A 9,099-nucleotide genomic window follows, 5' to 3' on the forward strand; every position below is an offset into this window, starting at 1 on the left:
CACCTACACCCTCCAGTAGCACGGAGACTCTCAACCTCAATGGGACTTAGTTCTAGATCAGCATCGGGGTCCACAGCAAGCAGAGGCAGGGACATTTGAGGTCACCGGCACTTGGAGGACTGTTGGAAACCAAGAATCTGCGGAATCAGAGTCAGGTGACGAGCCTCCGGACTCGGTCCTAAATCAGTTGCTGGAGCTGCAGTGACAACCACAGGAACATCAGGAAGGGATGTCAGCTGTATTCCTCAGATTGCAAGGACAATGGAGAAGTCCATCCATGTTCAGTCTGAGGTGATAGCACCGGCATGCCAACACACCGAGGTCAACACTGGTAGGCTGGCGGATGCCATAAAGACCTTGGCCTGGCACATTGGTCCTGCATTGCTGCTGGAATAGCACTCCATCACTGTAGCCATTGGTGATATACATCAGTGGCTACGCGAGAGGGGGGGCTGGGGGGGGGCATCTAAATCTCACTCCAGTTGCCCCTTCTCAATCGGGTACACATTGGGAGGAGGTCCAGCAGCTGGACACCCCAGGGGAATCCACCTTAGGTGATTCCCAGACTGTTTGGCTGGTCTTATGCCCCTCTTCCTGTGACCCCATCACCTTCAGCTCCACAGGCTGAAGCGAGTCCACCAACCCCACAGCAGGACACCCAAAACAGGCCGGAGCCCTCCAGGTCTCAGCCCCCCGGGGGATACTCACCAAAGTTATCACAGACAACAGGGTGTAGCATTCAGGAGGCTGTATCCGCCTCTGCTGTGGATGTCAGGGTATCACCCAGACATAGCAGTAGGGTTAGGAAAGTTTAAAAAATAAAATCTAGGAGCAGAACCGTGGCACAGGTGTACACAATATGTATATAATGTTCACAAATGCACCCTTTTCACATCTCCTCGTGTGCTTCCTTTTTATGGTGAACTGTGTTGCAGTCAATCAGGTGTGATAACATGAACCCTCCCCCCACTTATCACAGATGTCACTACCATGGGCCTCTCGTCTGTGTAGTCTGCTTCCGTATCACCACACTGTGTGCCCCTGTTTCAGATCATTCCCACCATCAGTGGTGCCTCGACCTTAATGTAAGTGTGCTTGTGGAAGGGACCTCGTTCACATGCTTTGCAGGGTCATGTCATGTTTGTTCTTCGCTGTGTTAGATTGAGGCAGAGGTGCTCTCCTATATCACCTGCATTCCTGGAAGGTGAAGGTGTAGTGTACAAGGAGAGATGCATTTACGCATGGAGAAGGGTCATATATCATACAACTTCATGTGTTTTCTATCTGTCGGCAGGGTTTTCATGCTATGAGCCCTTACTCAGAGCTTGAGTGCATTCCTGTCTGCCAACCATGTTTCTGACTTTCCAGGTGTATATCTGCCAATCTCACCAATAAGTGGGGGCACCTTGCCACCTCAAGGTGCTGAAGCTCTGCCCCTCTCAACCACATTATTGCCCTGGCGTTTGATCATAATCTTAATCATTTCTCAACCTACAATTGTCAGTAGTGCATCCGCAAACCTCTCGTCGCAATGTTGGGGCGCAGCGCTGTGCCTCTCACCATTTGATGCGGTCAGTGATACTATTTGCAAATGATGATTTTTGGCAGCCAACACACTCTTTGAACACGCTCTGGAAGCTCACATCGTAGCTTTAGGCAATGTTGAGGGGAACAATGGGATAGGAGCGAGGATGTACTAAAGCTGAAATCTGCTCTTTACTAGCAATGACTTATGACCTTGAGGGCTTCATGATGTCTGAGCATTTTGGAGTTTGCATGGGCCAAAGCTGGCCATGAGGGCACAATATGTGTCTTGAGGAGGCATTTCAATATTTGGCATACAAGTGGATGAACGTCATCCTCCTCAGGTGGTCCACATGCATAGTAAGGTGAGGATAAAAACAGGCAAGCATCCCTAACTGAGTGCCAGGTGTTAATGTGATAGAGAAGAATGTGACACAGGACTAAGCTGCCTCTGAATAGATGCACACATACAGAATGTCTTCGGCTGCCTTGGCCAAGCCTCACCTATCAGTTTCACTATCAAGGTTACACAGAATGTGTTGCCCCATTGATGGAGATGGATCTCCTTGAGGAGCTTTGTCAGATTGAAGGCATATAGCTACGAGCCCACTGAGGATAGTGTAACAGCTCCTGGCTCTTGTAGGCTGCCATTGCGACTAGGATGGTGAAGAGACACTTGAAGAGGTAGCACCTTCTGACGTCTGATGCAGGGATGCCCTCCTCCAGTTAGCACCTCATCTCAGCAAGGACACGTGCTCCCAAGGCTTCATCATCCTTCAAAGCATCAGGACAATGTGAACCTGATGTGTAACTACTCACTTTCAGATCGAAGTGCATGGTTGAAATGGAAAGTCGTCCCCACTTTGCAGTGCCAGGTTGTGCAGCGCGCAGCAAGCCATGATGATCCATGAGAGCCTGTGGGTAGTGCACTGGAGTGCTCCGCCAGATCTATCGAGGCATCGGAATCGCATCTTTAAGATGTCTATGATTTGCTCCACCAATGTTCAGGTAATGGCATAAGCTTCATTATATCTTCTATCTACAGGATTTTGTGGCCAGCGTATGGGCATCATCAGCCATGTCCTTTGCGGGTACCCCTTGTCACTGAAGAGCCAGCCCTGGATCCTGTGCGGTCCCTTGAAGGTGTCCAGGATCTGTGATCTATGAGTTGTGGACTCTTCCTGGGTATCTGGCACAAACATGCGTGATAATGTACAGCTGGTCTGCAACTATAAGAAACTTAAGTGAGTGGTAGCCTTTCTGGTTTATGTATTGGAGTGCCTGTTGCCAGGGAGCTTTTATAGCCATATGAGTGCAGTCGATGGCACCCTGCACCTGTGGGAATCCAGAAATCTCAGCAAAGCCCAGTGCTCTGGCATCCTGGCTTGCTTGATCTCTGTCGAAGTTGATGTAATTATGGGCCTTGGCAAAAAGGGTGCCTGTGACCTCATATATGCATTTATGCATGGACACTTGAGAGATGCTGCAGAGTTCCCCAGCGGAGCCCTGGAAGAAGCCATTGGCATAGAAGTTGAGTGTGGCCGTTACTTTTAGAGCCACTGGAAATGGATGTCCCCCCAGCCTCCTTGGTGCAATTTCTGGAGAATGTGGCAAATGTGAGTCACCACATCCCTGGACATGCGAAGGCGTCAACAACACTGTGTCTCACTCATCCGCAGATAAGACATATGAGTTCTATACACCCTTGGTCTATTAGCCATCTACACACAACGTTTCTGTGAGCCTCATTCTCTGGGTCTGGAGGGGGGCCTGCAGGCCCTTGGTCTTGAGGGTTTTGCGCCTCCCTTTGGCAAGCCAGGCACCTCCATTACAATCTTCTCCTTCTCCCCTGCCTGTATGCAGTTTTGCAGGCAGCAATAAATCCAGGTTCCATCTTCCTGATGGTCTCCTCTCTGCAGCATCAATGCAAAACAGACATGAATCAGCATTAGCTTGGAACAAGGACAGTCTTTGCAAGCTCAACAATGTAAACTGAGGTGCTTCTTTACCTCAGCGATCCTCAAGTTCTGGCCCCAAGTGGCTGATGTCATTCTGTAATATACTCCCATCCTGGCGCTGAGGATGCGACCCACCCCCACCGCAGTCACATGTCTGAGTGCAACCTTTCCCACTCTTACCCCCCAGTGGAGCTCTTGCCCTGTAGCACATTAAAAGCCACCCCCTGCCTTGGCGCTGGTCTGGTAGGTAGATACTTGTCTGTGACAACCCCCTGAAAGCGATGTGGTGCTACCAGCGAAGCCTGGTGCTGATTATCGTGAGTGCTGCGTGATGTAATGGAGGCAAACGACCCTCGAAGTCTCGAGCAATGCGCAGGTCGCCAGGTGCAAGCTGCTTATATACCGTTGTGAAACATGTCACTCTATTTGCATGCCAACGTGCATGCAAATTGATTGAAATGACATTCCCGACGTGCGGCACGGGAAACGCCATTGAAGGCTGCAGATCGCAATCACAAACTGGTTTTACAATGGCATAAAATTTCAGGCAGGATTTTCCCGTCGGTGAGCAGGGAGCGGGACCCGCTCGCCGACGCGTAAAATGACAACCAGTGAGGTCAGGCGGAACTCCTGACATCACCCCGCCCCATTTAAAGTTTCCAGTCGGCAGGGGCGCAGCAAAATCAGCTGTGTGCCCGCCGACCTGTCAATAGCCAATTGAGGCCATTGACAGAGTCATTTAGCTAATTAATGGACCTGCTCGTCCAACCTTAAGGTTGGCAGGCAGGCCAGGAGCCCCAGTGCGAATTAGAAAAAGCATGAAACCTCATCCAGCGGCGGCATGAGATTTCATGTAGGTTTTTAAAAAGCTTATTAACGTTTTTGTAAAAATTATGGACATGTCCCAACTCCTGTGACAGTGTCACATGAGTGGACATGTCAGGAATTTTTTGTTTCTATTTTTAATATTTGTCACAGAACAGCCGATCTCCCTGAGGCAGCACTTAGCCTCAGGGAGATGAGTGTGCTTTTTTGTGCGCATGCGCAAAAGAGCGCACTCTCGATTTTGGGATTCCCCCCTGATCGCACAGGAAGCGTACAGCGCTTCCTTGCGGATGTCACGCTGGGCGGGCCTTAATTGGCCCACCCACGTAAAATGGCGCTGCGCCCCCAAATCGGGGGCGCCAATCGGAAGCACGTCTATACGCGCCCGCCATTCAACTTTGCTCCCGACGGGGGTAAAATCCTGCCCTTTGTTTTGGCTTCTCATGATATTTTCCACTCCCACCTGTCATGACGCCCGCTGCAGGAGGGAGTGGAAAATCCTGGCCTAAGCCAAAAATTTGGATACTGGCATCTAATAAATCCATGAAGTTAAATGTGAATGTTTGAGTGGTCCCAATATTCAAATGAGAATATACTAATGATTACCAGGTTCACATATTGCACAAAATAGGGAGTCAGCTATTCTTATGAATTAGAAGTAATTGGATTAGGTTCACACAAACAAGAGGACCCTAAACTGGCCCCTGAAAAGCTATACATGCCACTAGCACAAGAACAGCATTTTAAATTAATCTTTTTTCCTATATCGCAAACTAATTATTTTTTTCAAAATATTTAATCACTCTTTGGTCCAAAGTGGAAGTTACAAATTAGCATAATATTTGAATGTTACTTACACAGGGCACATTTAAATTTTGGCATGACTTTGCACACTGTTTTTGCAAACCATCACAATTCAAAAATACTTTTCCAGGGCAATCTGAAGAAAAAGGAATTCAATTAAATTGAAGCAAAAGTTGAATTTTGTGTGTCAATGATTTTGAAAGTAATTGAAAGAAAACAGATTACCTTGTCTGAAATCTTCTGATTTTGTGTAGGAACAGCTGAGAACTGCACTTTTACAAAAGCTGCACAATGGAAAACAATTGTTTTATTCTATATTGCTCATTATTTATGCTTAATTTGTTTGAGTGTAAGGAAACTACTTACCAAATGGCACCTTGAACAGTTGCACTGTGTCCATGTTTAATAATATTATCAGAAATATAACATGGACATTGTGTCTTATTAATACAGATTTCATTTTCATCCAAATACATTCCTTCAGGGCAGCCACAATCACTGACTGGGACATCGTCAACATCACAGGTAAAATCATACTGCATTAATGACTTGCAGGTCTGGTTACAGGCTGTCATACTATACCGAAACACCTGGGTGTCAGGGCACCTTATTCCTATAAACAAATAGCACATATACCAGTGATAGAATTGCAATGAAAATGCACCATAGAAGTAAATCTTAATAAAAACAGAAAAATATGACACTGATATTTTGAAATACACCACATTGTGCTTGAATGAAGAATGCACTTATCCATACTTTCTTGCACATGAACGATTGATCTTTCTGAAACTTGAACTAATTTTAACAATTCTAAAATATTCAAACATGAACTGATTTCTCAAAGGATGTTATGTATTTCAGGTACAATCGAGATTTTAACTCATTCAAACCCCACCCACTTGCACTTTGTTCAAATCAGGCCCTATCTGTATGCTGTCATGTTTCATCACCTAATCCAAGTTTCCTTTGCTGTTAACACCTAACATGAAATCTTGTCAGCAGTTCTTGGAAAATCCAAGTGCACAGAAGATACATTTAACCTTTCCTGCGCTGCAGGACAGCAGTTAAAATCACTTTATCACCAAGGTCCAGCTCTCTTCGCGCAGTTTCTGATTTTAATCTAGTCTTCTGATCAGGTAGAAAGGACACCGAGAAGTGGGGTTCTTCAACAGGGTTCGATAGAGCTCGGCTGCTATTTTAAACAGAGGTCTGTGTGGGGAAGCTGTTGTGGCTCCCCTGCCAGGTCAAGGAGTCAGAACCAGAAGAAGGCCCAAAAAGGTAAGTTTTTTTTAACCTTTTTTTACATTTCATGGGTGTCAGAGGGAGGAGTGGTGTACCTCTGGGGCCCACCTTGCTCCTCCATGCAACATAAAGGAAGTACTAAAAGGTTAGAACTTCACTGTTAATGTACAGGTAGCCGGGACACTGGGTTGTGTGGGAGGACAGCTATGAGACTGAGCAAGTCAATAAACTTGTTTTGGTTTTGGCTCCACCAACCGGCTTGGATCCTATTAAAATTCACTGCCCCAGACCTCTTTGCCCCTTTCCTTAAATCGAGAACCCCTTCCAGGTGACTTATCCAAGTGCCAGGTTTCTCTCCTGCCTCACATATCCAACTCTTGCTGCTTCAGTGAATTGTGGGTGGAAGACATTGTGCCTTTGCAGATAAAGCCTGGGAGTTAAATTCTCTGGGACCTCATGCATTGTTTAGTCAGGATGGTCTGCCACTTGCCTTAGGCACTGGCTGCCTCAGCTGAATTGTTTTTTTTTCTGGTTATATATCAACAAATATTTTATTCTTTTATTTACAATTTCTATATAATATTGCTGATATGGTGCTGTTACAATACCACCTATACTTAAAGTAAATGTGTGATAACTTACTGCACATATTTTTTCTCCAGTCAACCACAGTAACACCTCTTGCAGCACACTCATGAGCATATGCTTCAAGTGCTGAGCAGATACAGTCATCAATGTTCAGGCAGATGCATGAGGCAGCTATGCACATCTGACGAAATGGACAAATTTAAAGGAGTTATTTCTTTGTGAAGTTTTTATAAACTCTGTAGTGACAGCCCTTTTATTTAAATTCAAATGACATTATTATGCACTGATGTGGACAAGACACTGAGGATCTAGCAGAGGCTCTCAAAATTATGAAAAGCCTGTAAAGGTAAACTGTGATTGGTTTCTGTTGTTGAGGAATCAGTAACAAGGGATATAAGCTCAGGATTGTAATTAAGAGAATGCAGGAGGAAAGTTAGATGACTTTTTCAGAGTTTCGTTATTAGAAAATGGAATGTTTGATCACAAGTGGTCATTGAGGCAGGGGCATTTAAAGGAATTGACCAAGTATTTGAAAAAGAATATGGGGCAAAAATGGCAAGTCACAGCAGTACTTTGCCAAATATAACCATGGACTAACACAGAAGTCCATGGTCGCTGAAGAGGGCATGGTATCGGAAGAGAGAGAGAGAGAGATGGGGCAAGATTACAGTAGACACCAAGATGTTAGGTGCAGCATTGTGATCATAGCAAATATTCAACTTAGCGAATTTGATAAGTGTAATTTGTAAAATAAGTAATTGTGTTTGAGAGATGTGATGGCAATCCCAGGCATGGTTATGTTAAGCTATAGTATACGGGAGAGTGAAAAGTGTTGAATGCACTCAGAATCCACAATGTTTGCCTTTATTTGTTGAGTCAATAAAATGTAAGAAGCCGCTGTCAAAACCCTCTGACTTTTGATACTGCGTACCCAGCTACCTCACCTATCTCCCATTCCTGCTGTTACTGAGGAACATAGACACAGGACTGGATTATTCAGTTCATTGTACCTGATTCGCCATTTAATTAGATCATGATGGAATTTCATTTACCCACATTTGCTCCTTATTCCTGATGCCTTTACCTAATAAAAATCTACCATCTGAATCTTAATTTTCAATAGACTCAGCATTCTTTTGGGTGAGAGAGTTCCAGATTTCCATTCCCCTTTGTCTGAACAAGTGCTCCCTCCATTTGTTCCTCTGCTTGATATGATTCCATTTTGCTTCACTCACTACCTCAGGGGTATCCATGACCTACCTAAATGAGAACTCTAGGCAGAATTTTCCTGTCGGCGATTTGGGGCGGGGCTCGCTCGCCGTCGGGAAAATGACGCGGGATGACGTCGGGAGGAACCCCCGACATCATCCCGGTCCACTTAAATATCGAGGAAGACAGGCGGACAGCAAAATCAGCTGTCCGCCCGCCAACCTGTCAATGGCCAATTAAGATCATTAAAGACCCTGCCCATCCAACCTTAAGGCTGGCTGGCGGGCAGGCCAGGAGCCCCAGCGGGCTCCTGATAATACATGAAACCTCATCCACTGGTGGGATGAGGTTTCATGTCCGTTTTTAAAAAGTTTAATAAAGTTTATGTCCTTTTTATTAACACGTCCCATCTCGTGTGACATTGTCACATGAGGGGGACATGTTAATAATTTTTATATTTTTATATTTTTAATGTTTTTGACACTGTCAGTAATCTCCCTGAGACAGCATTTAGCCTCAAGAAGCAGTGCACATGCACGAAAGAGCACACTTTGACAGATGGGGAATCCCTCCACCCCCCGCACAGGAAGCGCATAGCGCTTCCTGTCGGGCAGGCCTTAATTGGCCTGCCCACTCAAAATGGCGGCGGGCCCCATTTCGCCGGCGGAGTTCGACTGCCTGCCTGCCACCGAGCTGGTGGGGCCCGCCCACCCATCAAGGTAAAAATTTTGGCCTCTATATTCACCTGAAAGGGCAGACAAAGGATAACATGATGCTGAATTAAGAACAGCAGGGCCGTCCTCCTCATGACCTGGGCAACATTTATCACTCAACCAACATCCCTAGAACTGATTATCTGGTGACTATTACATTGCTTTCTTTGGGACTGTGCTGTGCGCAATTTGGCTGCCTCATTTCCTACATAATAACAAGTGACTACAATTCA

This window comes from Cetorhinus maximus, chromosome 12, assembly GCF_964194155.1.
Source record: "Cetorhinus maximus chromosome 12, sCetMax3.hap1.1, whole genome shotgun sequence".
NCBI classification, from domain to species: Eukaryota; Metazoa; Chordata; class Chondrichthyes; order Lamniformes; family Cetorhinidae; genus Cetorhinus; species Cetorhinus maximus.